General features: G+C 36.3%; 1 long non-coding RNA gene across 3 annotated transcripts in view; it reads right to left on the reverse strand.

Moving 5' to 3' along the window:
- The window catches only part of LOC148955980 (uncharacterized), an 86,230-nt gene that overhangs the window by 28,807 nt on the left and 39,117 nt on the right, over positions 1–18,306 (reverse strand). For 2 of the 3 annotated variants that reach the window (XR_016142131.1, XR_016142132.1), the window contains exon 1: positions 4,841–4,986. The exons of the other annotated variant lie outside the window; for it this stretch is intronic. This is a non-coding gene — a long non-coding RNA (uncharacterized LOC148955980). Of the gene's footprint in view, positions 1–4,840; positions 4,987–18,306 lie in introns of those variants that run through there. 3 annotated transcript variants of the gene reach the window in all.

Genomic DNA, 18,306 nt, shown 5'->3' on the forward strand with positions numbered 1-18,306 from the left:
CAGAGTTACAAGCAAACTTTCTTAAGCAATACTAATAAAAAAGGAAAAAAAGAAAAACGGCAAAAGGGGATTTTTACCAGTAACAGCGATCATTCTCTTCTTATTAAGTTTACCTGTTTTATAATAAGGTGGCTAATTAGTCGCAACTATACGGTGTATCAAGTGGCGGTTCTAGCATCTCTTGCGCCCGGGGAAAAATCTTGATTAGCACCCCAGCCCCTGTTTCCCCAAAATTTTCAGGCCAAATTTCAACAAAATTTTCATTTATTAACAAAATTTTGCGAACTGCGCCGTCAATTTTATTTCAATAAAAATAAAATTACAATATGACTGAAACCATTAGATTATTTCTTTCAAATTCTGCACGCCAATTTCTGCGTCCGTGGCAAGTGACCCCTCTGTCTCCCCCCTAAAGCCGCTTCAGCGTGTATCAGTATTAATCTTTGGTGTTTTTTTTTTCGGTGGGGGAGGGATTATTTTGGCTTGTTTTTTTTTTTAAATTGGTTTACATGTTAGTTATGAGTCGGTTAATAATATTTGTTAGTTTCGTAATATTTGTTAGATGTTTGCCTAGTGTCTTAAAAAAATCTTCGTTTATTAGAATTTGTTTGTTCTTGTGCTACCGTATGACGCATTTTTGATTAATCAGTAGTTTTTGCACATACTACATGTCCAAATTTCATATTGTAAATTCGTCTCGTATAACCTTTATCTCTTGCGGAATAACAATGAATCACAAATCATTAGTAAGGACCCTATGTATTTTATTTTGCATGGCTCGGGTTTGGGAAATTACTGTTTTTTTAGATTTTGTTTTTGACGAATAATTGTTTTTAAGAACAGTCTGTCGAAAATTGACAGATACATTTACCAGCATACCCCAGAGAAACTGTTCAAATCCATAACATTTCTCATGAAAGAATCAATAAGGTTTAAAAAGGCGGAGCTATTTGTCTCTCCAGGAATTAAGGCTCCTTGTTTGTCTGAGTTTGTCAATCGGTATTAGATACTCCTTTTTAAAAAAAGGCAAGGCTCTTTTCTCCAAAGACAAGAAATAAAATAATTGATTTTGAAAAGACGTCACAAAAATAAAGCAATGGAATTGAAGTCCACTTTTCAGCAAGATAGTATGGAACACCTTCTCTTTTTCTCGCTTTGAGTAGGCAATATTAATACTTGAATAGAAGATTAAATCTAGGAACAATTTCTAACCCTGCTTTTCCCACAATCTGTTTGAACAACTAGAATAAATTATACAATATATAAGGAAAATCTCTAGATTTTTGGAGGGCAGTGGATTGAAAACATTTAATTTCCATGCCATAGGCCAGTGGTTGACTAACTGTATTGTTATTTGTTAAGATTTTCTCTTAAGAACACAGAAACAATATAATTTTTGAAGAATTTGTCCTTAAAATACGAAGATTTTCCGAATTTTCATTGCTTTTAACGTCACGCTTGTCCTGTAAGGGCGGAAGAATGACCTAACATGGAATTGATGAAAAAAGTTTGCATTAACATAAATTTTTTATTGAACCTACTAAAATTATGTTTTGCCAGACTCATCTTAAAAGCTGACATATTTTCCAGTTTCAAAAATTGCCTAAAGTCTTTATTCTGATTGACCACTTAAATTTTGCGTTTAAAAGACGATCATTATCCACTTGGACCACTTATAAACAGGACACGTTGTTGACCCTACAGGTCATCCGTAATTTTTTGTGTTATCTCTAAGTTTGATTATAATACAAATTGCCTGGGGATAAATCATCAAGAAAATCTGAAAACGAAGTTTACTGGGCCATATTATGCAATTTATTGCTAAATCAGAAATCGTAATTTTTTATAATTATGCATCGACATCGAGCTATGTTATTTTCTTTGTCTGCCACTATTAGCGACGCTTTATCTGCCACTATAATAAACCATTACTTCAAGTCACAATAGGAAAACAAGATCAAGTTAAGAAATGGTTCAACAATTTCTCAGGTCAAAGATTAGAGGAAAAGAACATGAACTTGACATTGAGGTCGGTCAAAATACTAGCATGAGGGCGGCTTCGGGGCATATACATTTATGTATTTCTGTCAATAAAAATAGCAAATCCTAACATAAATTTAACCCCCCCAGGACAGAACTATGGGTCTGTGACAGACACATCAAACAGGGTAGCTACACCAAAAGTTTCTTTCTATGAAAACGATATATAACAAACTTTGAAGGAAATTAACAGATGCATCAAAATACATAACAAGCAGAAATAGGTGATTGGAGTCAGCTTTTTTGGGAAATAGGTTCATCTATTCTCCTCACCCCTTCCTTTGCACAAATGAACACATTATACGAAAATAAAGGGGGAGGGGATATAATAAGAATCTGGAATTGCAATTTTCAGTGATTTTAAATTAATTTCTGTAATACCCCAAAGTACTAGGAGCCTTAAACTAGTAAGAATATAAAAACTAAATTTTTGTCCCGCGTACCTATCTTATATTTATTTATAACTGAAAACCATCAATTTCTAATAATTGTCTTTTAGTTGTTAAAAAATTATGAAGTTTTTAGGTCCTATAGCATCTTCGTTGATGTTCTCAGGCTGAACCATGAAAATAAAACAGCAAAACTAAATAGTTAAATTTGACAATGCTCATCGCCCGTTAAAAGTCTAACATTACAAATATTTTGATCAAGGACTGCTACACCTTCAAAATAAAGCTACACCATCTTAGCCTGTCTATAATTCCGTGTATTTTTAGCTTATTTTCTGCTTGTTATCCGCCCACATTCCCTTTAAATTTGACGCCCAGTGCTACCACAAACTACAGAATTGCAAATCGGTGCGTTTTCTGGGGCTAGGTGTTTACCCCCCCCCCCCCGGATAATATCCTCCCGCGGCTGGTTGGTCTAAAATCACTTTCGACTCATAAAAAAAGTTCTCAATAAATGTAAAACTCTCATAAAACTCTCAATTTCTGATCGAATGATCATCCTCTAAAGATTCTACGATAATGAGGCGGTGGTGGGAATAAGGAAAGGCCAGTCCCCTTCCTATACGGAATAGATTCTGCTATTACGGGGTTAAATGTTAATTTTTTATTTTCATAATAACAGCGTAGACCTGAATTATTCCTGGAAATCAAGAGAGATTAAATGTTAATTTTACATTTTTGATGCGTTTTTTATCCTTTTTTTTACTGACCTACCCCCCCAAACCCCACTTGAAAAAATAGCCCCAAACAAAAGTTCTGAATACGATCCTGGGATTATGCATCCAATTCTACCTCCATCCTCCCCTCGTCTCTCCCTTAGAACTAATTCTGTATTGGCTTGAAGGTTCAATGAGAGTTGGGATGTTTTGCATCAAAACTCCACCCTTTGACGAACGCTCTCCCTAGCCGAAATATTTTCAATGTCTAAACAAAGGTAAATTTTTCGCAGTTCATATTATTGACTTACGAATAAAGTAGACATACCATTCGATGCCTTTTTTATGCTCTTTCCATATATAATAATCATTTTTGTCGGAGATGAATTTTACCCCCACCACTATATATACAAATTCAGGGTATATATTTGCACATTAGGGGGGAGGGGGTAAAATTTAATCTTACCTCTCATTTACACCAGAAATAAAATTTACCAACACCCCCACCCCTAATGTGCAAATATATACCTTGAATCGGTATATATAGGGATGGGGGTAAAATTCATTTCCGACAAAAATGATTATTATTTTCGTAAAGAGCATGATAAAGGCATCGAGTGGTATATTCACTTTATTCGTAAGTCAATAATTAATGATTTGGTAAACATTTACCAAAGTGATTTTGCGCCAAAAGCGATTATTATAGGCCTACACAAAAAGCTAATAAAAAAGCATCAAGTGGCATGTTTACTTTATTCTTAGTTCAATGATATGAACTGCTCAATATTTACCCTTTGCCCATTGTTTAGAAATAGTATTGGCTATTGGGAAGTATAGCCTTTAGATACTTTTAGGGGGGGGGGGGTTACGTAGAAGGATCTTTCCAAAGAGGACATTTTCATGAAGGAAAGGAATTTTCCATGGAGAGGGAGTCGGTGGATTTCCTGGCCTTATTAAAAAACACGATCAGAAATTAAATAAAAAAAACAAGTTTTTCAAATGAAAGTAAGAAGCAGCATTAAAACTTAAAACGAAAGGAAAATATTAGGGGGTTCATCCCTTCCTCAATACCTCGCTCTTTACGTTAAAGTTTTTTTTAGAACTTTTGGTAAATATCTACGAAATCATATTTTTGAGTTAGGAATAAAGTGAATGCAGTATGCAATTCCTTTTTTACTTATGATTAAAAATGTAATAAGCATTTATATCGGACATGAATTTAAGCCCCCCCCCCCCTATAAAGCCTAAATCTAACCCAACCGAACCTAACCCAACCTAACCTAACCTAACCTAACCCTGAATTGGCCTATATAGGGGGGGGGGGCTGAAATTCATTTCCGATAGAAATGCTTATTATATTCGTAATCAGCATAAAAAAAGGCATCGAATGGTGTATTCACTTTAGTCCTAACTCAATAATATGATTTGGTATATATTGACCGAACTTTTAAAAAGGTTATTATTTTAACTAACGGCCCTTGTTTTTCATTTTTAACTTGTTGGAGCAAAAAGTCAAAGTTTAGCGTAAAGAGCGAGGTATTGAGGAGGGGGTAACCCCTTTCACATACGTAACAATTTCTGTTCGTTGTAATTTTTAATGTTGCTCCTTACTTTCGGTTGAAAAAAACTTGTTTTTTTATTTAATTTCTGATCGTTTTTAAAATTTAATATTTGAGAAGCACAAGAGACTCTTACCGCAAAAAGTCGAATTATCCTTAAGTAATTTCCAAGTAATCCAAATATCAAACACTAAAACGATTTTTAATCAAACACTTTTTCTTTCATTTTCAATCCGTGCCTCATCATAGCCAAGACTTAACAATGACGAACAAAAGGTAGATCTCACATGTGAATTACTAGACCGTTACCTGAGAGAAATATTTTTAACTGAATGCTGACTCACAAACACAGGCTTCTTTTGGATAGTAATCGATAGTATTGTCCACTGGTGAAATAACTCAAAATGACTTGAATTATTATTTATAATGACAAGATGTTAACCAAAATGGAGGAGGGAACGACGGAGAGAGGCGACAATTAACATCTGTTAGTCTCATAAGTATTATGGTAAAGTTCTAGATGAGTGATTGTTTGCTATTATGGCAAGTACAATGGTTCAATTTGGAGAATTAATTTTTTTCTGGAATAAATTTGGAGTATAGATTATGCTCCCACATTAATTTTCCAAACTCATATCTTTACCCCTTCTGTTCATTTGTGGCTTAGAAAATTGCATAAAAGACGTGTTTTACAATCGGGGAAATTTATTTTTCAAGATTTTTTTTTAAGTAATTAAGTGTGATAGTGACCACACTTTGTTCTTGATCTGTAATGAAACCGGTTTTCTGTGTCCACTCTCAGATAATCAGCTTTGCCTGAGTGAGATTATCTCCATCATATTATGGTATATTTCATTACGATTAATCTAACTTCCCTTCTTGAATGTGGTCACTGTAACAAGTAAGTACCTTATTTTACTCTAAATATTCACGACTCTATCAATAATGTTGATATGCCGCTAGTCGTGAAATTTTCCACAATTTATTTTGTGCTTTGATCTATTTGTTGTACCCTGACTGTAATGTTTCAAGCGAGGGACTGTAATGGTTTTAAATTTTTTTTTCTTTTCGTTCAAAATATTTTCTCAGCTTATTAGTTTATTAGTGTTCAGTCTGGCAATGTTTATTTTACCTGTGTTGGCTGGGAGCCAATGACAACTATTTTCACTTTGAATGAATCCTTTGGAGTGACTGTTTACATTAGATGAGTGCTGCCAACGCGGTGCGATTGTACCGATCTTGGTTACAATAAATAAAAAAAACAAGTTTTTTTTAACTGAAAGTAAGGAACGACGGTAAAACTTAAAACGAACAGAAATTATTGCGTATATGAAGGGGGCTGTCCCCTCCTCAACGCCTCGCTCTTTACGCTAAAGTTTTTTTATTGTTTAAAAAAATAGAGTTGTGAGAAAGTCAAACTTTAGCGTAAAGAGCGAGGCGTTGAGGAGGGGACAGCCCCCTTCATATACGGAATAATTTCTGTTCGTTTTAAGTTTTAACGTCGTTCCTTACTTTCAGTTAAAAAAACTTGTTTTTTTTATTTAATTTTTGAACGTTTTTGAATTAATGCAGGTTTTGATTTTGGCTCACCGTACATGAATAATTAAAACAAAATTTGCATATTATATTTGGTTAAATGGCTTTCTCGAAACTTGTTTAATTTTATTTACGAACGTTTTTATTAGTAATAAATATACGTAACTTAGAATTAACTTACGTAATGAACTTCTATATTCATAAATTTTTAACACGTATATTAGGGGGTTCGCCCCCTAGTCAATACCCTGCTCTTTAAACTATAGTTCGAATTTTTTTTTCCAGTTCTTTAAAAATGACCTCTTAATCACAATCAGTTGATCAGTTGAAAAACTTGTTTTTTTTTATTTAATTCCTGATCTTTTTCTTTAATAATGCTGGGAAATCCGGCGCCCCCTTCATAGCAATGTCCCTTCCCCCATGAAAACTTCCTTCATGGAAAGATCCTTCCATATAGCCCCCGACCCTCTCCTTCCCCCACCTACCAGAAAAAATCTCATCTGAAAAAGTCTGTATACTTCCCAATAACCAATACTATATGTTAACATTGAGTAAAGTTCATAACTTTCAGCCCTCCCCCTGGGGACTTTGGGGGATCAAGTCATCCTAAAAGACATTTTTATCATATTTTCGACCATGCTGAACAAAATGGCTATCTCAAAATTTTGATCGGGTGACTTTGGGAAAAAAATGAGCGTGGGAGGGGGCCTAGTTGCCCTTCATTTTTTTTGGTCACTTAAAAAGAGCACTAGAACTTTTAATTTCCGTTCCTAGGAGCCCTTCCACGATATTATAGGACCACTGGGTCGATATGATCACCCCTGGGAAAAAAAAACAAACAAACAAACAAACAAACAAACAAATAAACACGCATCCGTGATCTTTCTTCTGGCAAAAAATGCAAAATTCCACATTTTTGTAGATAGGAGCTTGAAACCTCTACAGTAAGGTTCTCTGATACGCTGAATATGATGGTGTGATTTTCATTAAGGTTCTATAACTTTTAGGGGGTCTTTCCTTCTTTTTTTGAAAATCAGCCAAATTTTCTCAGGCGCGTAACTTTTGATAGGTAGCACTAAACTTAATGAAAGTTATATATATGAAATCAGCATTGAAATCTGATTCTTTTGATATATATATTGGTATCAAAAACCCGTTTTCTAGAGTTTCGGTTACCATTGAGCCGGGTCGCTCCTTACTTACAGTTCGTTACCACGAACTGTTTGATTTAGAGATCCTGGTACAATACGGTACATTCAGGCCAATTACCAATAGACTGACTAGGCCTGGGCTTAGGGGCGCACAATGCCAGGGGTGCAATAAATTATCATGAGTGATTTTTTTGAACAAAAACTGGACTGATGTGATTGACTGTCAAAGTACTAGGTGCACTCTACTGCCGCGCTGCCTATTCGCAGAAAAATGATTTAAAACAACAAGGGAATTCTTTTGCCACTTATAAACTGTCAGACATCTCCCAAGAATAGCAGCTGAGATTTTGGTATCACCTCTGCCTTGCATTACTTTTGGCTCATCAGTTGCGTTCTCTTCAATGCTTCCGCTATTGGGTTTTAGTCACCTTTGCGAGTTCATGGGCAGGTTAAAAGATTTAGTTGAAAGACGTTGTTTTTCATGTATTATATATGTATGCATTGTCAAGTTTTATTTTTCTTAATAAACTTAACTAACTAATAATCCCCAAGTTTTAGGGGATTTTTCCTAAACTCTCGCAAAAATGGAAGATATTGGTGCATTATGCGGGCACCGCGAAGAAGTCAAGTTTGGTTAATGCTAATAAAATAATAAAATAAAATAAAGGATGAATATATAATAGTTTAGAAACAAACTTGGGCTATATATTTGCACATTAAGGGTGGGGGGTGGGGATAAAGCACAGCATATATTAAATACGTAACCTAACCTAACCTAGGTACCTTTGTGCCCCCCACCCCCCCAAAACCCCAAAAAATAATCGTTTAAATATTCTAATTCATTGAGAAACAACGCTTCTTAATCGTTTATCTATAGCAGTCTCTTGCAAGTAACCCGTTTGAAGGGTTTCGTGACTGGTTTCCTTGATACAGTTTATAGCGGTGGGCCCGCATAATGCACCAGTACCAAATAGAGCAGCAAAAACGCTTGGGCCTTAACGCGTCAAAGCTTTAAATCCAGCCCTGGGTACATTTGAAAAAGATTTTAGCACAATTTATATTTTCCAGTACATTTTGGTTTTACTTGCTCCTTTCTGAGTTTGATACCTGTTGAAGATTTAGTTCATCAAACATTTTCTTCTTGTTATGGCAAATTTTTAACCTGGTGTTCCGATGACAAAAATTATGCTCTGGCGGTACAATTTTAGTCGGAAAACTGCTGGGCCTACAGCTTACTTCAAAGTTTTGGCAACGCTGCGTTAGACTTTTCTTGAACGTGGAAGAATAAGTACCTATATTAAAACCTCAGGATATTTTCGATTTGCGCAACAAAAATATCTTACAATTTTAGATTAGTTTTGGACATGTGCTTTGAATTTTAGGTGCTTTGACAAAAGTTACCACATTCAGTGTCTGGCGGCAGCATAGGATCCTTGAATTTGGAGAGATTCTAAACGGTGGGTCCGAAATAGGTACAAAGTATCTGCTATACCCTTAATTGATCCTGTTTTTAGATATCCTGAGTTAATGGTATTTTTAGATATCCTGAGTTAATGGTAAGTACTTTAATTATGCTACCGAAATTTTACTGCTTTTATAATTCTAGTTTGCCATTCAGGCTTTTGAGAAAAGTCTAAACTTTCTAGTTTATTGTACTGTAAACTTCAGATATTATATTTTCTTATGTTTTCCCTTACAGTTACTGTCCCCTTTTTTGATTGACAAAATTGTCCATAAAATTTCTGATTAAATTTTATCAGTATTTAGATGGACAAAGAAAGGTAGCATTTTCTTGAATTTTTGGCATGATTATAGGATAACTTTTAAGTGAAAGAAAATTTATTTTCTAACCTAAAGTTGGTGAAGTTGTATGCCTGAGAACCATTTTTGCGTCTGTGAGAAAGACTAGGTCTAGTTCACTCAGCCAAGGTCGCGCAAAATTACCAGATACTCTAAACGACGGAGCATCGGTAATTCCCACTAGGAGGACCAACGTAGACTCTCTTAAAACGTCACTGTAAGATCAGTCAAGCGTACCAGCAGCTGTATGTGGGGCTGAGGGCTCGGCTGAGAGGTCCAATAATTTTTTCCCGAGGCTATTTCTTTAACAGAAGATAATAAAGCATGAACAGAGTAAATGGAAGGAAAGATAGCGTTAGAAGCATTGCCAGAAGTTTCGAGCCAAGAGAATCCAATTCTAATGGATGCACCGCAGTTTGATCAGCTTATGACAGCACTGGATGCCCTAAAGAGAAAGTTTGTCACTGCCACTTGCAGCAAATCAGCATCAGTCTGCAGTGACACAATCCACAATTAGGCCCAAGCTCATGAAGCTGAGAGAAACTGATGACAAAGACTCATTTTAAACGTGTTTGCGAGTACTGCAACTTCAAGTGACTGTTTTAGGGAGCAGTGGACTGTGCAGTCGTATCTGGTTCTATCTGACTCCACCCTGGAGACGATGTCAAGTTTTGGCGGATATATTTCCTGATTATGATGCAGTTAAGACAGCAATTCATGAGAAGTAGTTTGTCACAAATGAACTCTGCCGTATACGCTTCTAAAGTGGAAGGAAAGAGGAACAAAAATACAGAGAATCAAGAAGGAAGCTAGCAATAAACGTCGATACATGGCTCGATCTGACCTCGCTGAGAACGCAGCAGAGATCCTGGTGGCAAAAAAAATAACCACCCGGCCAGAGTGGTTGTGTCATAGAAGAAAGAAAAGGAAACTGTTGAGCTATTGCAAGTAAAGCAGTTTACGGAGGCAGCACTATAATAACAGCCAGTATCCCCTCGAGATAATAAAAAAAACTAAAGTTTTTGTTTGAAGATCGACGGCGCATTCAGGGCCTAGCATCCCAGCAAGGAAGGAAAGAAATGAAACCAGAAACGTGAAAAAGGCGAGAACAGTTATCAGTTGAAAGCTGATTCCAAGGAAGGGAAGCTCCGATAAGAGTTGTTGAATTGGAAACAAAAGAAGCTTCATTGTGTATAATGACACAACAAACTTTGCGAAGAACTGTCGGACAAGAAAGCAGCACCCAGAGAATAGACAACAGGATTTATTGACTGAGAGCCCGGAAAGGCCGGATCAACAACAGTCAGCTTGGACAGCAGTCGTGCTTCAGGGCAAATTAGATGTTAATGGAACAAATGTCAAAATGTTTGTGGAGAGTAGGGCAGAAATAATAGTTTTGCACTCAGATTTGTACCAGAGGAGTCATAATACTGGAAGGGGTCAAAAATTCTAAGACATGGTGACGCGCATAGATACCCTGTGGTAAAACCGGACGTTCGGATGAAATAAGCAGATTTCTTACTGGTGGAAATTCCAGTAAAGGTTGCAGTTTCGTATCGGATCCCATAGATGTTCCTGCCTGGAAGAAATTTTCCAGAGTTTTCAAGACTGGCTGATTCAGAAGGTGATGTGTGTGATAACGAAGGCCAAACCAAGCAAGCAGGCTGAGTCACAAACGAGTATTTCGGAGACATGGCAGCTGAACTTTGACGGACTAGGTACTTTTTTGGATGAGTAAAGACACATAAGAGATTGGGACAGAGACGTAGCCAAAAGAAGGCTACATTTCAGAGTAAGTCAAGCAGCCAGAAGTCCCTGAACAATAAGAAAAAGTCTTCTTGAATTTCAAAAGATGGATGAAATCAAACATTAATTTTAGGCGTGTGTTAAGGCTGAACTTTCAGCAGCAACAGATTTAATTACTAAGGCCCTTTACCGTATTGTCAAGGATGACGATCGAGACGAGCAGAAGTGGTAGCATATGGTTAAACAAAAAAAAAAGCAAACACTAATAGGGTCCCAGAAAGATTTCTTCGTCGAATGTGTATTTACCCATGGTAAAGCACTACCGAGAGTGCACAACTGTCAGATAACAGTCGGAAAGTGCCAGGAAGAGAAGATACCAATAAGACCACTTCCAATCATTGAGAGTCGTTTGTACAAAATAGATTCAAATAAACCTGATGGGGCCACTAGGGTGTAGGAAAACGATCTCAAGTGGATCCTGACGATAAGCGACAATACACCCAAATATCAGAGTCAATGCTGCTTCGCTAAATTCATTCACGTAAGAAAGCTGACCAATTAATCAAGATTTTCTCCAGAGACCTTCAGAAACCTCGACCAGTAACGAAAATAACCTCGTCTCCCCAACTATGCAGGTACCCTATGTGACTCTTTGCATCAAACCCATTTGGATGAATTGGCTGAAAGGTTAAATAGAATCCTACGGCAAGTACAAAGAAAATCGTCAGATACGAGCCAAATAATTGCGAACAGATTACTATCTTCCATATGTTTTGATCACTCACAGGAAGACTTAACAAGTTTTATGGATTTCTCAGTATTTATGCTGATCTTCGGGGATTCTGCCAGAGGACCACCAGATATGTTGCAAGGAGAAGAAAAAGGCGCGCTTGAATTGGTAGTCAGTTATCCCTGTCAGCCAGCAAGAAAAATTAGTAACTAGACCGAGACTACACAGACAAACTTTTTGTCCATTCAGGAACGAAAAAAGACCTGGTATGAACACAACTGTGGGCTGAGAAAATTCTAATTTAAAGAGGAAGTGTTGGTTTTCTGGCTCCATGGAAAAAGCAAAAGTGAGATATAGTGGCGAGGCCCGTACAAGATACTGAAGAAAGTTGGAAGCGTTATTTACGTGATGAAATTTTCCAAGGGGAAAAAGAAGTCAAAACTTTGCCACACTAACCTCCTTGACAAATACCACAGGGCAGTTTGAAACTATATCTTCTTTGTTCAAACAGACAATTGCGTGGGCACAAGTCTCGAACAGATTGAAGAACCATTAAGATGAGAAACGACAAAACATTTAAGGAAATCATCCAAGGATCCGCTAATGGAACTTTGACTGAGGATCAGAAAAAGAAATTGTCTGCAATTTTAAGAAGAAACAGAAAGACCCTCTTGGACACGCCAGGGAAACCCATCGTCGCAAAAGAAACTCTACCGAGTTCCAGCTGCAAAGTGGCACCTTTTGCAAACCGTATTGGAAAATATGTTGGAAGACAGAATCATAAGAACCTCAGAGAGTGATTATGAGTCACCGATAGGGCTGGCACCAAAGCTAGGTGCCACGGTGTAGTTTTTTGTCAACTATCAGAATATCAATGAAATTTCAAGCCAGAATAATTATTCACTACCTCACACGGAGGAGATCCTCCTGCAAACAGGGATGGTGGAGTTTAAATCAAAGATACTGGTGGATAAAAACACATCCTGACAGTGTACAAAAGACAGCATTTGTGATACCATATGGTTTATACGAATTCCTTGTAATGCTGTTTGGGATTCAAAGAGTAGATAGTGGAATCCAGAAGCTCCTGGATCATGTCCTCAGGGGCTTGAGTTTTGTAATTCAATATTGACGCTATTGTTATTTTCAGTTCAGCTTTTAAGGATTATCTGCAAAACATCGAAACGTTGTTTGTGCTGCATAGATTGCTGTCAGCAGGATTGATAGCCAATCCAATCAAGTGTAGGTTCAACAGTACAGAAAAAGAGTTCTTGGGACACATTTTTGGAATTTGAGTCATTAAACCATCAAGACGCAAGGTCCAGGGAGTTGTAGGCTATCCAATACACGTTTCAAAAAGGATGTATGAGCATTTATGGGACTAGTTAGATACTACGACCGCTTTATCCACCATTTCACAGTTTTTGGTCAACCACTCAGTCGGATGGCGACTGACGGAGTTCGAAGACTGACAGAAGTGACACCACTCGACCAGAAATGGTAGAATGGCGTCCTAATAATGAACTGATGTTCAGGCTCCTGAAAAATGCAGTATGTTCATCCCAGGCGTTAAGAAATCCAAACTTTAACGAGCCCTGCATACGGGAGTGGCAAAGAGAAAGGGGTAGTTTGGACCCAGCGAATTAACAGGAGCCAGCGAACCCAGCGAACATGAGAAAAGACGAAAAAACAAAAATCATGAAACAAATGTATTTTTTCTTTATTATATTAAATATCGATTTTAAACAAAACTTAAGACACCCACTTCCCCTCCAAAGGCGAGGGCGTGACATGGAGGAGCAATGGTAAAAAAAATCCAAAAAAAACATTTACCCTAGACAGTGTTCAAAAACAAAAAAAATATAACAATAGCGTCACGTACCGTGCTACCACTAAATTTATACTCCTTCCTTAATACACATCAATCAAAATAGAAAAAGAAATAATAATAATACTGAGAATTTAGTACCATTTTATCAATTGCAGATCCTATCAATTTAACCATTAAAATAATATTTATAAGATAATTGTTTTTTCAGCTGCCCTGAAGATTCACTTACATCACAACTAATCATAATTTACTCGCCCAACGAATTCTATAACTTGGCACATCTAAAAACTAAAGAAATTTTTTTTTAATTTTCTAGCATAAATTTTATTCACCAACTTTGTGCCATGAGAATGAACATCATTAACATGTTTGAACCCACCTAAAAAAGAAGTGGATCTGCCTTTGACGCAATTATACATGCAAACAATAGTATAAAAACCAATCAAGTTTGTTAATTTGGTAAATGTTTAGTGATTGGCCACTTATGAAGGAAATACGTTGATGAAACAAAAGTATTACCATTATATTCCTTATTGTCTGTTCTTTAAACCCCCCCCCCCATGAAGGCTCCAGATTTATCCCTAGGAATATATAAAAACTAAAAGAAAACAGTAAAACAATGAAATTCTTACTTTGTATACACACTCTAGAAGTGAAGTTAGGTTAATCCTAATGAAATATACTAAAATATGATGAAAATATAATACTTTACTTTATATAGTTTCTGGAAGTATTTTCAACCTAACCTAAGCCTCACGACGCGAAACAATAAGGCTTATATTAGCTAATATTCTATTAACAATATTTTACAAAACTCGACCGGACGAAGGATTGAGGAAAACATCCCAGCCATATTGAAACAGCAATACAAAACGTAGGGGCTAAAATATATTCTAAAACTAAAATATATAACTAAAATATATTCTATTTCAGACGTTTATGTTTTCAGGAACAAATGAAGAATTTTCTTGTTTTTATATTATACCAGCATTTCTAGCTTATATATTTGAAATTGAAATATCTCTATATGATCTTTAAATGAGAGTGATTCATCCATAACGATACAAATATATCGAACAGTTGACTTCGTCCGTATTGGATGGCTTCTAGCTTCAACTGAAAACATTCATGTGAAAAAAATTACCAGATCGTCCAAAAATTATAAAGTTAGACTTAGTACAATTAATTTCAATGTTGTTCAACCATTCATACAGATGCGTATCCTCTGAATAGTATTAGTCAATGAAGTAACAACATTTGGAACAATATTTTAGACAAAAAAAATGCATACGAAGCTGTTTCATCAGCAGGTAATAGTGAATAGGGAAGGGATTGGGATAGGGAATAGGAAATAGGGAAGATCACCATGGAGCGGAAAAAAAAAATGAAAGAATGAAGGCCCTAGACGGTGAATCATTTTGACCAAAAGCTCCCGTCAATCAAATGACACTAGCATGATTGGCCGTCTAGGAGCCTGTTTGACGCTTGAGTCAAGGGTTGACGGTGATTGATAGAAAGTTTGAATGACTCAATCATTTTGATCATATTAGCGTTGGTCGAGATTGGAGGGTTCATTAAAGAGTCGATTGAAGGTTGATTGCAGCACACGTCAACATATTCATGAAAATTATTTATCAAAATGATTGACCGTCTTGGGCCTCCTTAATATCTAGTAACGGTTTAGTTGCTGAACGATATGTTTTCTGGTTCAGATTTATAAAGTAATTGTACGTATTAGAGAACAATTTAAGAAAAGAAGGAAAAGTAGACATTCGTATGACTGGGCAATAAGAAACATCGACTGAAAAAACTGTTTATAATAAAAACATCTGTTTCTAATCGATGTTTCTGTCTGTTTCTAATCGATTACAAGCTGTTTATAATATAAAAGCTGTTAAAAAGAAGCATCGACTGAAATTCAAGGAAACATTTGCGTGAGCCTTTCTGGAATACCAAGACTTCTGCAAACCTTCATTTTGATCAAATAAATATGGTACTTAAAAGATAAATCTTTCGTCAAGAAGGATGCCTAAGGAACGGACATGGCCGTCGTTTGATGAACTAATAGATCCCTTCGATATATTAACTTCATCTGATTGAGGTTAACCGTAGGTAGACGAGAAAAAACTAAAAAAACTAGACTTGAAAACATTTAGGGAACGAGACTTTGTATCAAACTAAAGTAATTCTCTCGAAGAGGTTCACTAGGTTAGTATGAACTCCATTCTTTTTTATCTCTGTGACAGGCATGACGTTATCAGTATAAGCAACAAAAGAATCCAAAGGAAGAAAACTACGATTATTGGTGTAGGAAAACTTAGGATGACATAGACGACAACAATATAAGGGATTTTCATTTCTATCACCAGAAATTAGTTCATTTACATAAATAGAAAGAATAGTGACCCTAGAATCGACCCTTTAAAGACAATTTGCCAACATTTGCCAACAACTGGATCAACGAAATCAAATTAAAAATCACAAGAAAAACTTTAGAAGAAAGAAAATTCGTATTACGAGATAGCATTAGCTTCTGAAAGATTTTGCTGAACATAGACAATAAAGGTACTGGCTGCGAGTTAGCTGTATCATTTCGTGACTCCATCTTTAATAGTATGATGACTCTAGCGCGTTTAATAACATTCGCAAAAATACCGTGCTGGAGAAGAGGTTAACAAGTTTTGTTAGAAAGGAAGAAATGATGGAAGGCAGTATAAACTCAATTAACTTAGTTGAAAAATTAATAGGGCTAGATGACATGCAAGTTTTCAGTTCCAAGACATTTCTAGTAATTTCCGTTTCAGACAAGGTTCCAAAACGTTGACTTAATACAAGGTGGCCTAAGATAAGACCTAATATCGGATAGAGACGGAAAAGAATCTGCAGCAAAAGCCATCGTTTCACCAATATTAGCCAAATATGAAGTAAATGTTCCTTGAACATTCTGTCCATCCTCGATATGTTTACCAGGCAACCAGGCACGAAGGGATTGAATAACACTGAAAGAAGAGCCAAATAAAAGAGCTAGTCACCTGTAAAGCTTAGCGAATATCTTTACCGTAATCATAGGCAGCACAATAGTGCTGCCTAGTGAAAGAACGATGTGGCCCCAATGTATTATTATTTTATTATTATTATTATTTTTTTTTGTTCGGTTTTCTTTTAGACCAGGGCACTTCGTATCGAAGGAGTTGTCGTAGAAAATTCAAAAAGTGCTCATTTGATTGGAAATTGGAAGGCTTGTGCCCTTTTTAATAGCCGAAAGTGATCAGAGGGCATCTAACACCCCTTCCACACCCACCATTTCCCCAAACACATCCAATTAAAATTTTGAGATAGCTATTTTGTTCAGCGTAGTTGAAAGATCTGGAAATTATGGCTATGAGGATGACACCCCCACTCCCAGAGCCCCCAGGGCAAGGGTTGTAAGTTATGCCGTTGGGGCATATAAGGTTTTTATAGAAAGCGTTAGTAGTGGAGACCCTTGACATTTCAGGAATACACCCATATACGAAAGACAATTGGACTCCAGCCAGAGCATCACCCTATATTCCGACCATGAATATATATTTACACGTGAACGGGACTCCGAAAAACTAGATGTAAAAATAGCCTATGACAATAATATGTCACTAACGGGGCTTCAAATAAGGAGTCACTAAGAATAATCTATTCTTAAGTGTTATATGTCTGATCTAGAGCTTGTGGTGTAAAGAACTCTTTTTGGATAAAACCCTGTTTTACATTGTGAGTAATTTCCCAGTGGACACTTATTTGAAGACTTTTTATAGTCGGCTTATCTATGGTTTGGTTATTTTGACCGCTTGGATTTCCCCTGGGAACAATTATTTTAGCTCAGTGTTGCCAAGCAAGAGGCCGGGCCGGCCTCTTGCCCGGCCTTGCCTGCCGTATTGCGCCCCCGTGCTTTCCAGTTCGGCCTTCGACCGCCGTAGCTGCCACACCGGGGGGATCTTATAAATTTATTTATGTGTGTTGTTGTTCTAAATGTTGTAAATAAAAGCGTTGATTTTTATTGTCTCCCTCCACAATTCTGTGATACCATGCGTATTAAACATTTGTTGTTGCAAAGTGCTAAATTGCTTTATTTTTTTATGTTAATTGAAAAATAAAAAAAAATCTGATTCTAAATTGTTTTTGTTCTGGTTGTTTTTTGAACATCGTGCCAGGTGGACTGCAATAGGACTGCTGATAATGGGAAATTATTTATTCATTAGACAAGTATTGTTTACAGTTCGTTGCAGTCTAGCTGTTGAACATCAAATATGTATCGATTTAAAAAACCTTTCAGATCAATTCTTTGTGATCCATCAATTGCGGGCAAAACGACACTTTTAACTAAAATAATTAAAGATTGTAATAAAATATTTATGGAAAAGCCGAAAAAAATCTACTATTGCTATAGTGTTTCGCAAGAGTCATAAGACCTAAAAAGACTATTTCTGCTGCATCTATGACGGTACAATTCATACAGGGACTTGATGTTCTAAAATGTATCGAAGCATACTCTTAGCTGATTATTGATGATTTAATTGAAGCAAATGAATAATTTTCTCAAGAAAGGCTGAAGATGCTCGCTGTTGGCTCAAGTCATGAACAGATTTCCATAACCCTAGTTCTACACAATCTATTTCATCAGAACAAGTGTATGAGAACACTTACTTTGAAATGTACATGCTATATTATTTACAGAGTTGTTCGTGGTTCAAGTTCTCTAATAACTCTCAATAAACAAATATATACTGGTGCTCCAAAATTTCTACTTTCAGCGTACAGTCAGGCAACAAATA

The sequence above is a fragment of the Artemia sp. Qi Xiang Cuo genome, chromosome 1 (genome assembly GCF_049724085.1).
Source record: "Artemia sp. Qi Xiang Cuo chromosome 1, ASM4972408v1, whole genome shotgun sequence".
Lineage (NCBI taxonomy): Eukaryota > Metazoa > Arthropoda > Branchiopoda > Anostraca > Artemiidae > Artemia > Artemia sp. Qi Xiang Cuo.